This window comes from Myotis yumanensis, unplaced genomic scaffold (genome assembly GCF_028538775.1).
Source record: "Myotis yumanensis isolate MYYU_CA2020_CCGP unplaced genomic scaffold, mMyoYum1.0.hap1 SCAF_19, whole genome shotgun sequence".
Lineage (NCBI taxonomy): Eukaryota > Metazoa > Chordata > Mammalia > Chiroptera > Vespertilionidae > Myotis > Myotis yumanensis.
The window spans coordinates 25,645,953-25,657,757 of record NW_027223770.1 but is presented as its reverse complement, the minus strand read 5'-3'; positions in this window follow the sequence as shown (position 1 = coordinate 25,657,757).

The following is an 11,805-nucleotide window of genomic DNA, read 5'->3' as shown; positions in this document are numbered from 1 at the left end:
CCCAACCCCGGGTCACCTATGGGGTAAGTAAAAGGTGGTTGCAACCTCAGCAGTGAATGCCTGAAGAGAAGGGGGAAAGAGAACAGCAGACAAGGGGCAAGAAGTGAGCACAGTGGGGAGTTAATGGGGACAAGAATCAGAGTGGGAACAGGATGACTTCACAGCAGGCAAGAGGGAAACCCCTAAACTAATAGAAACAGCATTTAACCTCCAAACAGGTAGAAAAAAGTGGTAAAGGAGAAAAACAGACCAGGAGGAACAAACAAGCCCCAGTGATTTAGACTCACATGAATATCAGTGATTACGCTGTTCTGGTTTAAAGGCGGGCTCGGAACTGGATTTTTTTTTTTTTAAAAACAACCCTCTAAACCACCTACGTGAAATCTTGGGTAAACTGCTGGGCTGTGGAATGTGTGGGGTGGAGGCCTGGGCTGTTTGGTGTGAGTGCTGAGATGCTGTGGGCAGGTAGCTTTGTGACCACCACAGATTCTGCCAGCGGGTCACACTGCAGAGAACCTGGCCTTGAACCAGAGGCCTGAGACACGCTAGGTCCTGCTCCCCACCTGAGACCCCTGGTTGTGTCTGTGGACAGTGGCAGGAGCGGAACAACAAAGCAAGCAGCTGCTGCTGCTTCCAGAGTGCTCGTCTGGAGGCCTGAGCAGCGAGTGGAGGTGTCCCCGCTTGTCCCCAGCACCCCCAGCCTCCACCCATCCTCCATACGCCATGCCCTTCAGACCGTGGGGGGAAAAGCTGTGCAGGACATGGGTACACAAAGGTGGAATGGCTTCTCTTGCCATGGTCAAGGGCAGAGAACCTGAGCTTTGGCTGTCCAGCTCCACCATCTGGTCACTGCCAACCCTGGGCAAACTTCTGGGCCTGTCACCTCATCAGTGAAATGGGCTGTGAAGACTAAGGGAGACATCATAGGAGCTGCCGTTCTCGGTGCCTAATGCTCAGCATGACCTGGGGGGGCTGGTTCTCTTACTCTCCCCTCCTGCAGACGGGCAAACAGAAAACAGGCCCAGAGGTGAGAGGCACCCTCCCTCACAGGTCACAGTAAGTGACGGCCAGAATTTAAACTCGTTTGTTCTCTGACCTTTATTCCCAAGCCCTTAGCCACAGGTCGTGCCTTCACACACATATAAATACCCAATTCAGTACTTGGCACAGAGGAGGCTCTGGTTGCCCTGCCAGGCCCCCAGCATGAAGGCCTGACAATGTAGCAGAAAATGACCACCGAGGAGGTCAGGCTCAGTGCCAGAGGGAGCGTCCAGAGACCGAGTGTGAGTAAGCATATGCTTCATACTCGGACTGACCGGGGATGAGCTGCACCCCACCCCAAGCCTCACCGACCCCCCTGGGTGAAGGTGTGCCAGGCACCAGCCGCAGCCTGTTTTCTAGGCACCGCCAGGCAGAGCTGTCCCGCCAAGGAGCCAGTCCAACTGCAGTTTCTGGGCTCAGCTCCTCCCACTCAGTAAATACCAACCGTTCCCAGCGCCCTCCCTTTCCCCACGGAACACCCTCCACCTGGAGTCTCCTCCTTTTTAATCCTCACCCGAGGATATTTTTCCATTTTTAGAGAGAGAGGGAGAGACGGCGAGAGAAACACAGATGTGAGAGAGACACATCGATTGGTTGCCTCCTGCAAGTACCCCGACCAGGGCCAGGAGTCTGCAACCAAGGTACATGCCCTTGACCAGAATCAAACCTGGGACCCTTCAGTCCCCGTGTCGACGCTCTATCCACTGAGGCCAAACTGGCGATGGCTGGAGGTTCTTTCTTAACAGCTCTGTGCTTCTGAATCTTACTCTGTTCACGACCTCTTTGCCTGCCTCGGCACTGCTTCTGCCCCTTCCCTGGTCATCGTCACTGAGCCCTGGTTCATGATGGTCCCAGTGCCGGGGGCAGATCCCAGCACCACCCCCTTCTGACTGGGTGCTTCTCCGTTTGCTCATGTGGAAAACCAGGATAACAGTTCTCAGTCACATGGCTGCTGTGAGGATTACGTGGACTCGTAGCTGTAAAGCACATTAGGTAACACTCAAAAAGCTCCCTTTTTGTTTACCTCCTCCACCAGACTACGCTCTCATAAAAATGAATGACAGCGGGGATAAGCCAACTTCTTCTGTAAAGAGCCAGAAGGTAGACACGTTCAGCTTTGGGAGCCATATGGTTTCTGTCACAGCTACTCAGCTCTGCTGCTGAGCAGCCAGGCAAAGACAATACATTCGTAAGTGGATGGGCATGGCTGTGGTCCCAGACAACTTCATTGATGGACACTGCAATTGAATTTCATTTCATTTTTACATGTTAGAAAATTCTCTTCTTTTGATGTTTCCAACCATTAAAAGACGTAAAAAACCATTCTTAGCTCATAGGCTGTGCAAAAACAGGTGGCAGGCTGGGTCTGGCCCCCGGGACACAGTTTGCCGGCCACTGCCCAAGACCCGCGTCTCTTCCTGCCTCTCCAGGCCCTCCCTGGTTTCAGATCTTGGATGTCACCCAGACTCAAATCCCAGCCAGCCACAGGCTCACAGTGCATGTGAGTTAAATTAATCCGACACCCGGAGCTTGTGATTTCTTGGCCTGCCAATCAATCCATTGATCCACGTGGAATGCAGTGCCACGTCCCCCAACCAAGATTGCTCTAAGGAACTCCAGAGTCCGCACAAAGATGGGCCTAATGTGCTCAGAATAAGAATTTCCTACCCAGTTCACCCTCCTTTTGAGGGTAGGGGCAGGACAGTGGGCAGGGCAGAGGGCAGAAGGTCCGCAGGGAGCTGGCAGAAGACAGTCCTGGAGGAAATGTTGAAGGAGGTCAGTCGTCGAATCCTGTGATTGTCCACTCGGTTCTCTCTGGCTGCTTATCTACCTCTGCTTTCTGGCTTTTGTGAAAGGCTGTACTTGGAGGCACCAGGGTTAAGGAGAGGGCGACGGTTTTGGCAGATAATTCAGGATTTCACAGGTCTCTTGCAGGAGTAAATAAACAGTCATGTCCTCTTAACGTTGAGTGACAATGTTCCCAAGTCTTGCTGATCCCTCCACGCTCCTGGAGGAGGCGGGCTGGTGACTCCCCAGTTCACATAATTGAGAGCCTGGCAGCAGGGCCTCTAGGCCTTACGTAGCACATCTCCCACGGCCACCTGCCACTCTTCTCTGGACCCCTCCCAGAGTGGAGGGTGCCTCTTACAGGCTGTGGACCGGTTCTCACTGGGGGAGGAAGAGACCGAGGGGGGGCAGAATAATTAATGTCTGGATCTGCATCTCTTGATAAACTGATGTGAAAGGAAATGCCAAATATTTACCTAAGAGACTAATCCATCCTAACAAAACAAGTTTCTGTTGAGGACAAGGCAGTGTGGAGGGAGGCGCCTCTGAATACAGCTGCTTTGTATCCTGTGGATGGGCACCTCAGGAAACAGCTTACTTCTGCTTCAGGGAAAGCCCGCTGCCTCCCTAACTGCTGCTCTGGCTGAGGCCAGTCCTCACCAGGCTGAGATCTAAGCCCGTGGCGGCACCGAGAAGAAAACTGCATGATTATTGACATCCCCTCTCCTCCTTCAAGGGCATTTCTTTTCTGAGTCAAAATCTGAGCCCTGGGCCTGCTGGAAGCTTCGGGGTCCATGTTAAGGGCCACAAATTCCATTGGGGCGGGGGGGGGGGGGCTAGGTTAACTTTTTTTTAAAGCTTTTTTTTGGATGATGACAAACGATTTGCTTATTCATGTAGTTTCCTCTGCCTACAAAGTACTTGTCTTTTGTTTATCTGAAGAATTCTTCAAAGCTCCGCTCAGATGGCCCCTCAACTGCACAGCTTCCCTTGCCCCCCAGAAGGGAGACAACTTTCATTTATTACATCACTAGGCGGTGTCACACCCATGCCAGGGGCCTTCTGTACATCAGCAACCCTGTGGGGTAGATACTGCTTTACCTTCACTGAGGCTCACAGAGTCCATGCCACATAGCTGTGAAGTGGCAGAACCAAGACATGAATCCTGACCTGTCTGACCATGGGGCCCAGGGCTTCATGACTGTCTTCCTCTAGGCCAGCTTCCTGTTCTACACACATTCCTACTTTTCCATTATCTTTTTTATGGATCGCCCCATAGGAGACCAGGTTTCCTTGCAAATGGGGTTCATGCAAAGGTAATTCATCTCTGTATTCCCAATACCTAGAATAGTGTTTGACACTGAGCAGCCACTAATTCATTCAACAGGTATTCTGGATGCATACTGTGTGCCGGGAGGGACTTAATTCTTCCAAGAGCTTAAGCATACAGAGTAGTACAGGACATGGGACATACACCTACACAATATCTGCACCACAAGAGAGAAAATGACATGAGAAGTAAAGGGAAATAAAAGCTCTGATGATTTGGAGGAGGAGGGGATGCCGGCCAGGTTTGAGAAGGTGGTGGCATCAGAGAAGGACCCTGGAGCATGCTTAGGACTTGGACATAGAAGGCTGGGTGTGGGGGAAGCAAGGTAGCTCAGAGAAGGGAAAATATGGGCAAACTTGCCCTTGAAGTCCAAATACCAGCTGATGATCAACGTGACAAGTCCCATCAGGTCACTGAGGAAGAAAAGAGTCATTTCAGAGTGTGTAGGAGCTGCTGGGACAAGTCAGCCAGCAATCAGATTGTGAAGAAGAGCTGGTCAGGGCAGACCACGAGGCTCAGTTGGGTGACTGACCCAGTGTCGAGGCCAGTTTGGATGAATAAAGACAATTACCTAAGAGGAATTCCACAGCCAGCTCCTAAAATAACAAATATCATTCTAATAAGAATCATCACCATTTATTGATCGGCTGCCTCCTGCACACCCCACTCTGGGGATCAAGCCCCCAACCCAGACCTGTGCCCTGACCGGGAATCGAACTGTGACCTCCTGGTATTTAAGATTTGTTTTAAATGTTTACACAAGTAAAAACATTCATTTTACAAATGTTCATATCTGCCCTGGCCGAGTAACTCAGTTGGTTAGAGTGTTGTCCTGATACACAAGGTTTCGGGCTCGATCCCCATTCAGAGCATGTACAAGTATCAACCAATGAATGCATAAATAAGTGAACTGACAAATTGATGTTTCTCTCTCCCTTCCTCTGTCTCTAAAATCAATAATAAAAAAAGTTTAAATGTTCATCTCAAGCTTCCCTTCAAAGCTCTTGCTCTGCCCCCTCCCAGGGAAGCTGGACCTGGCCGTGGCCGTGAGGGTTTGAGTGGGGAGTGGGAGAACGTGGTCTGTCCACCACGTCCCCACCCTTTCCTCTCTGCGGTTGGTCTGGGACAGGGCTGGGAGGTGCAGTTCCTCCTACCTGACAGCCCTGGAGAAGCAGCTGTTTCTCTGTTGATTGGCTGCTACTCTTCGGGACTAACTGGCTGTGTCTTCCTCCATATGGCAGCTAAAAACTGGCTCTCTTGTGCAATCTTTCTGAATTTCACCTTCCTTATCTGTAAAATGGAAAGACAGCAAATTTCCTTATGTGGGTGACGTGAAAACAGTAAGGTAATGTATATGCGGGAACACTGTCAACTGTACAGCACTATGTACACATTAGTAGCTATTATTATATTCTTTTGAGAAGCCTATTATTTGAAATATCTATTTTTTGAAATATATATATATATGTATTTATTGGTTTGAGAGAGGAAGAGATAGAAACATCAATGATGAGAGAGAAACATCAATCTGCTGCCTCCTGTACGTCCCCCACTAGGGAGTGAGCCTGCAACCTGGGCATGTGCCCTGACCGGGAACTGAACCGGGACCTCTTGGCTCACAGGTCAATACTCAACCATTGAGCCATGCTGGCCGGGCCCTGACATATTATATATTTATTTGTTTATGGTTTGCTTTCTCCTATTAGAATGTAGGACTTTGCCCACTGCCAGCCACATCCCCAACGCCCACTACAGAAATGAATTTCTTCCGAATATTTCTTTATGACCATGGCATAGTTACACCTGCCCAAGTCCAATGGCAATTTTCATACCCTGGGGTTCTGGAGTGGGCTCCCTTCCTTGTGTACTGGGGAAAGTCACATGCTTATCTCTATGTCCTGAAGGAGAACACAAGCCTATTCTCCATGTTCAACTTTAAATGGAAATACAGTGGGGCCTTGACTTACGAGTGTCCCGACTAACGAGTTTTTTGAGATACCAGCTGTCTCTCGGCCAATTTTTTGCATTGAATTGATAGGGTAATTTGAGTTAACGAGCTCCTTAACGAGCTCGGTCTCGGAGTAAGTTAAGGCCCCACTGTACACTGTGCTTGGGGAATGGGGTTGAGAGAAGGGGAGGGGATCTGCCCTTAGTATCTTACCATCTTTAACTCCCTTTAAAAAGATGCCTGCAAAAAAAAAGATGCCTACAGCTGACTAGAGCCTGGTAAGATCCATCAGGCCCCAGCCCATTTTCTGGAAAGTTGTGTTGTGGAAAAGCCAAATACATATAAACAACTGGAAATGGGTCTGGGGGGGTGGGGGGGGGGCAGGTATAGGGAACTTATTGCCAATCAACAGAGAAACAGAGGGAGGAGACCCTACCAGAACATCCGCCCAGGGATCCACAGCGTTGTTACTGGTCTTAAGAGCTGGGAGGTGGGATCGTGTACATCACATAGGACCATGAACCCTGGGGACACTCGCATCCACCTTCACCATCCTCCTTGCCTCAACTTCCACGGAGGCCAAAATAAAACTGTATCTCCCCCTCTGTGTGCATGGGGACCAGGTTTGAGCCCAGACTGCTTTGTCTTTGCCCATCTCTGTGATCAATATAGGGTCTGATCCCCACATAATGACTAGCTCATTATGGGCCCATGTGGTCATGATATAGTCTTTCAGTGCTGCAGGCACCAACCCTGCCCTCCTGACTTGAGTTGGCAGCGGGCCATCTTATACCCTGCCCCTTACACGGAAAGCTGCACTTCCCAGAACTGTTCTCCACAAGCTGTTCTCTTCCTCCTCGGGCCTGCCTGGACCGGCTAGGGTATTCCACAACAATGTTCTAATTTCCCTTGGCAGAACTTGGCTCTGGCTCCAATCGTATGTCCCCAGATGCACCTACTAGTACATGCAACTGCCCAGGAGGGACCAGCAGGGGGAGCCAGAAATTTTCAGATTGTTTAGCTACCAGTGATGGCGAACCTTTTGAGCTCGGGCGTGTCAGCATTTTGAAAAACCCTAACGTAACTCTGGTGGCGTGTCACAGGTTCGCCATCACTGAGCTAGACAAAAGGGTCAAGGATAAAAGCTGCTACTACTCAAAAGGCTCAGGTAATTTTCTCCTCATTTAAGATACATTGCCCTCGCCGGTTTGGCTTAGGGGATAGCGTCTGTCTACGAACTGAAGGGTCTCGGGTTTGATTCCGGTCAAGGGCATCGACCCATGTTGTAGGCTCAATCCCTCAGGAATCCAGAAAAGGGAAGTGAAAGCTCTAGAAAGTAAAAATACTAAAGTGACAACACTTTGGCCTTTTTAAGATTCTTTGAGCTGACAATGCTCACAAAATTGAGAAGACACCAAATATTATCAAGCCTATTTCCAGATAATTTGGGTTTGCTTAACCAGCATAACAAGAGAAAAAGTAGAGGCTTAGTTAGGTGCTAGCTTCTGGTCCTAGATGGTGGCAATAACAATAATATTAATAACTAGAGGCCTGATGCATGAAATTCATGCAAGAGTAGGCCTTCCATCCCCCGGCTGCCGGCACGGGCTTCCCTCTGGCACCCGGGACCTGGGCTTCCTTCACAGCCCCGGCTTCATCCGGAAGGTCGTCTGAAAGGACATCTGATCTAATTAGCATATTATGCTTTTATTATTATAGATAATAGCACAAGTTCTTAACATGTTCTTAACATGTGTGAAGTGCTCCTCCAAATGCTTCAGATATATTAACAATTTCATGTTTACTGGAGCAGGTTTTCCTACTATGTCCAAGAGATTAGAAACTCGGAGCAAAAGCATGTTACTGGCTGATGGCAGAGCCACTCTAGGAATGGGAGGCTTTCTCATACGCCTGATGACTCTTGAAGGCGATAAAAGGTTAGGCCACTCAGTGTGGGAGAGGACAAGATCCTAGAAAGTAGAAATATTCCACCATTGCCTGGGCAGCAGCAGCCTCGCTGCAACAAGGCGGGGATTTCTTTATTTTTAACATCAGGATACTAAGGATGCTGCTGCCAATACTGCATAAAACTCAAGAACACTTAGCAGTGATGGCGGACTTCCAACTGAGCCATCAAAGTAAATGTAGAAGAAATCTCCAGGTAGAAAATAGCATCCTCGGGAACTCAGAGAACACACTTAAGTATTTGAAGCCGGTACTTAATCTTCTACTATTGAACCGCGGGTCTGCCCATGCTGGGGTCAATCGGAGTCCATTTATGATACCACCCGTAACACTGCTCACTTCTGTTGTCTGGTCTTCACAGAGGGCGAGAGGGCAGTGATCAGAACTTAGGGCTGGGCCTCATAGTGATGTCCATTTCTCTTGTCCTTACATTTCCTTTCAGCCACAATTACTCTATGATCTTGTTTTGAATTCTTTTTTTCTTCTCTCTCCATTTGACTATGAGACAGAAGTATATTATAAAATTCATTAGTACTTCCTGACATACAGATTCTTTAAAGGGTCTCTCTCTCTCTCTCTTTGTTAATCCTCACCTGAGGATATTTTTCCATTGCTTTTTTAAGAGAGAATGGAAGGAGAGCGGGGAGAGACACAGAGAGAGTAGCATCAATGTGAGAGAGACACACCGCTTGGTTGCCTCCCGCATGCATCCCGACCAGGGCCAGGGATCGAGCCTGCAACCAAGATACATGCCCTTGAATGGAATCGAACCCGGGACCCTTCAGTCTGCGGGTCCAAACCCGCAGCCAAACCAGCTGAGCCAAACCAGCTGGGGCTAAAGTATACCTCTTAAGAGGAAATGGGATGAAACAAGCCATGGGAAAAGATGGGTGAAGAAAGTTTTGAAGGGAGTAATCCACACAACAGAGCAGAATGGGAGCGATGGCCAGTAGGGAACTGGGATGATGCTAAAAGGAAAAGCAGTCCCTGACACAGGAGGTAGTCAGGTCCAGAAAGGCTGAGTAACTGTTGGCTGCCTGACAGCATAAACTGTAAGAGGAGAACGAAATACCATGGTTTTAAAGATGGGCTAGAGGCATTTTCCCAGCTACCTTGTGTCTCCCCCACCAGGATATATTTAATAGATAAACATCTGATTTTACATAGTGCTTACATAAATACTCATGTTAACTACAACTGTGTATGATCAAAGGAACTCACAACAAACACCACAACCAGGGCTTGGCATACCTAAGATGCACAGATGAGCGTTTTTGTTTTTTTTACATTTTGGAGACAGAGCAAAGCTCAGGGCAAAAGGACTGCATTCCCTGAAGTTAACCCACAGAGCCCCTCATGCCATGTGACCGCCTAGACTGGGCCTAGCATCCTGTCCCCTTTTCCTGACAGCTCGGCACTCCTGGGCTTCATCTCTGAACTCCCCCGTTGACTGCACATGCTCTTGATAAGCTACGAAGTCTGGATCTGAGGTTATTCCCCACCCCGCCCGCATCAGGCTTCGCGGAGTTCACACACTCTTTATATTCACGAATGCTAAGGCTAGACCCAAAGCTCTCTTATGCCTTCTTGCCAGCCTGCCTCTATCCTAGGACCCCCTTAACTCCACTGCACTCACTCGAGCCTTACTTTGATTTTCTGTCCAGTTGGTCCACCGTTAGTCCCACATCGAACTGTTTGCTGGGCGTTTCTACACGCACGTCTTGCCTTATGCCAAAACCAGCGAGTGAGGCCACATCCATTGCTCGTCCCCTAGTCAGCTCCACTTCTTAACAAGCCTCCAAAGAACATGGTATCTATGAAAGAGAAAAATAAAAGGATGAAAAGACAGTTGAACTACTGAGGAAGAAATCACCAAGAAATTGTTTAAAAAAATAATAATATGAAGTGATATTAAAAAATAGCAAATAAAGTTTCAAAACATATAATAGAGAACTGAAATGCATAAATATGTCACAATATATGTTTATATACTATATGCGAGTCCCCTAGAACCATGGGAAATGCAAAAAATTCACTGCCGATAACTCATTCTCAAATTGCACCCCCCCCCCCCCCCCCCCCGCATGGGGCATGTGCCTCACATTGGGAACCACTGTCCTAACTCCAAAAGGCCTAAGTCATAAGGGTGTGGGGAGGTTTAATGATGGACATAAATCACTGCAAATGGATTTCCCACAGGGTGGGGGAAGGGGAAGAGAAAACATTTAACTTCCTCTATATGAATTCAGGACTAGAAGGACAGACTACTAAGTATAGCTGTGCAAATACCTCAATATTTGAATAACACAGAGATATTATGCAGCTCCATCTTTGCCATTAAGAACAAAGGCAAGGCCCTAGCTGGTTTGGCTCAGTGGATAGAGCATTGGCCTGTGGATTGAAGGGTCCTGAGTTCGATTCTGATCTAGGGCACATGTCCAGGTTGAGGGCATGATCCCCAGTAAGGGGAGGCAGTCAATCAATGATTTCCTCTCATCATTGATGTTTTTTTCTCTCTCTCCTTCCTCTCTGAAATATATATATTAGAAGCCTGGTGCACAAAATTTGTGCACAGGTAGGGTCCCTAGGCCTGGCCGGCGATCAGGGCTGATCAGGGCCTTCCTGCTGCCAGCCAGGGCCTTCCTTCATTCCACGCTGCCCCCTGGTGGTCAGCACACATCATAGTGAGCGGTCGAACTCCCAAGGGGACAATTTGCATATTAGCCTTTTATTATATAGGATTTTTTAAAAAAAGAACAAAGGCAAGTAACCACTTTCTCTTTCCCTTCCCTTGTCTGTGGCTCATGCGTGGATGGAACTGGGGATTCATCTCCCCTACTCCCTAAGTCTTCTTTTCAGAGGCTTTGCATGGATGGTGTGGCCAGAGCACAGCCCTCCTTCCCTGGCCTCTTCCTTTAGTTTCAACTAAAAAGACCCCTTCTGTATTCCTACTATATATGACACCCCAAAATCCAAATACAAGCAAAGGAATATGACTGATCTGAGCCTGATAAAGATACACTTTTTTTTTTTGGTTTAAAGTCAGTGTTCATAAACATGTGTAACCCACAAAGGCCCTTTTTCTTTTACAAGGAGTACAGCTCGGCTGGTGTGGCTCAGTGGATTGAGCATTGTCCCATGGACCAAGAAGTCCTGGGTTCAATTCGCGTTCAGGGCACATGCCCGGGTTGTGGGCTTGATCCCCGGTAGGGGTTGTGTAGGAGGCAGAGGCAGCTGATCAATGATTCTCTCTCGTCATTGACATTTCTATCTCCTTCTCCCTCTCTCTGAAATCAATTATATATATATATATGTATGAAGGGGTATAAAGAGTTACTTCTACCCGGATACTGTTATTTGTGCCCTCTCTGTGGTTTTGAGTCCCTCTTGGTTGAAGCTAGCATGTCCTCCCTAAGTTGTTCTGCCTGGGTGACTATACTTCCAGACCTGCCCCCGCCCCCCGTCCCCCATAACGCCTCCTGGCAGAATTGCTCTTGCTGTACCCTCACAGAGGGAAACAGGAGAGGTGAAGAGCCCTGCGGATGCAGCCGATGCAGGTCTCAGACGGATTCCCTGGGGAGCACAGGCTGGGTTTCTCTGCCCCTCTTCCCTTGGCCTTGGCGGAGCTCCTTCCTCTTTTGGCTCAGGGTTAGTGATCTTGCATGGCACAGGGCGCCAGGGGGCGCCAGGGGACGCCTTTCAGCGAAAATAAAAACACCTCCCTGCAGCAAGC